Raw genomic sequence first — 2,227 nt, forward strand, 5'->3', positions numbered from 1 at the left:
AAATAAACCCTCCCGATACACTAACCATCATCAGCAGAATAACAGTCATGGCGATAATGCCCTGACATGCGTCAGAAAGCAGCCCCCGTTTGTTGTTACACACCGTTGTATGCACTTGAGATGTTTATCGGCTTTCTATTAAATGGAGCTGGGTCCTAACTCTCAGTCACACATAAGTCAGATGTCTGTCACCCAGGGAAATGCCTGGATAGGGGTTAAGACTTTAACATAAATTTGGGGGAACACAGTTCAATCCATAACACACCTAACTCAAAAGGCTTCTGGTCTACCTCCCGCCCCACTTCAATTCAAAGTCCCCCGTCACACCACACAGAGCTGCCTACTGCATCTGTTGCCCAGTGGGATTTTCCGTGAGCTCTCCTTATGGATCAGACAATACTCCATGGATACTGTCTTTGAGGAAGATTCTGTCCTTGTGAACCATCCAAGGTTAGACACCTCTGTATCAGTCAGACTCCCCCATACCCAGGCGCTGGAGACGGCATTTGTGTTCACCCTTGACTCCGTGGTCGGCCCCCCAGCACCTCACTGGGCCCAGCTGGACTCTGGGCTCTGAGCTCCAGGCTGCTCCATGCACCTATCACTGTCGTTGAACCACTCGCTACCGGGACCCGGTGTCTTGTGGCAGCAGCAGAAGCCCAAAGGCCGTTCAGAAGTGCCAGGCGCCTCTGTGTCTTGGCTTTCTGCTTTGTGAGGCCTGAGCTTGTTTGAGGGCAAAATACAGGCTCAGAACCCCAGCGTGTCTCTGCTGATGTCCCATTGGGCAACACATCCAAACCTGCCCCAGTGGGGCCTGGGAATACATTTCACCCAAGGGAGAGGGAGGGGATATTTGCTGAATGAGAACCCAGCTTCATGCACCACCAGACCCACTGACTTCCCCACCACTTTGGAGCCCTGATGAACGGAACCTGCTAGAGGAAGAGTGGATTTTAGCTGTGTTCTGCCATGTTTCAGTGTCAGCATGTATGTCAGTTACGCAGAGTAGTGGCTGCATCCTGTCAGTTGTTGTTGCGTGGGCTCTCATTCACGGTGACCTTAGGTGTTTGGTGTTATTGCTGTTGCCATGTGGCTGACTCTGACTCATGGTAACCCTTAGGGTGGACTAGAACTGCCCACAGCCTTTCCTTGGCTATCATCATTAAGCTGGCAGATAACTAGGTCTTTTCTCCCACAGAGTGGCTGGTGGGTTCAAGCCACCACCATTTCACTTGGCAGCTGAGCACTTAACCGCTGTGCCACCAGGGCTCCTTGGTTTTATGTGTAACAGAACAAAATGCTGCCAGGCCTTCCTTCATGCACACACATTACTGTTTGAGACAGATAAAAGAAAAGGAAACAAAAACAAACCTTTTCAAGACTGCTGGGGCTCCCTTCCTCCGGGTTTCCGCTCAGCCCCTGCTCTCTCCGACTAGTGTACGGTGAAGGTTGTGGGTCAGCTTGGCTGGACCATGGTGTGGAGTGGCTGGGCAGCTGGATATAGTCATTTTTCATGATGAGATCATAAGCACCTCCAGGGTGGGATCTGCTGGGAGCAGCTGACTAGCTGCCTTCAGGGCGTGGCCTGCTTCCAGCATATGGGGGAAGCTTTAAGGAAGGTCTCTAGCATTTGGCACCTTTGGATCCTGCATTTGGCCGAGTCTTCATCTCCAGTTTCTGGACTTGAGCCGGCGGTCACTGTGTTTCCTGCCCATCTGGGGATCATGCCATTCTACTCACTGCCCATCAGCCAGCAGCTGCCTGAGACAGGAGACGCTTCTGGCTCCAGTGGGCCCGGAATAAGAGGCAGAGCTGAAGCCCAAGGTCAAGGGGCCACTACCCAGCCCCTACAGCCAGCACACTGAATTTGCACTTGTAGCCTCCTAAACTGTACTAAAAACCAAACCAAACTCACTGCCGTCGAGTAGGTCCTGACCCATAGCCACCCCTCCTTGGGTTTCTAAGGCAGTATCTCTACGGAAGTAGATTGCCCACTCTTCCTTCCAAGGAGTGGCTGGTGGGTTTGAACCATCAGCCTCCCAGTTAGCAGTCAAATGCCTTAGGGGTAAGATGATAAGTTCCTGTTTGCTAAAGCCATCCATTCTGTGGCTTTTCTGTTACAGCAGCACAAGAGGCCAAGACAGGCGGCCGGGAGAAACGTGCCTGCCTTTGCGTCCCTTTCACAGATGTGGAAGCTGAGGTTTGGAGCCATTCAGTGACTCGTCTA

Source organism: Orycteropus afer, unplaced genomic scaffold, assembly GCF_000298275.1.
Source record: "Orycteropus afer afer isolate SDZICR_OR568_19922 unplaced genomic scaffold, OryAfe1.0 scaffold00582, whole genome shotgun sequence".
Taxonomy (NCBI): Eukaryota; Metazoa; Chordata; class Mammalia; order Tubulidentata; family Orycteropodidae; genus Orycteropus; species Orycteropus afer.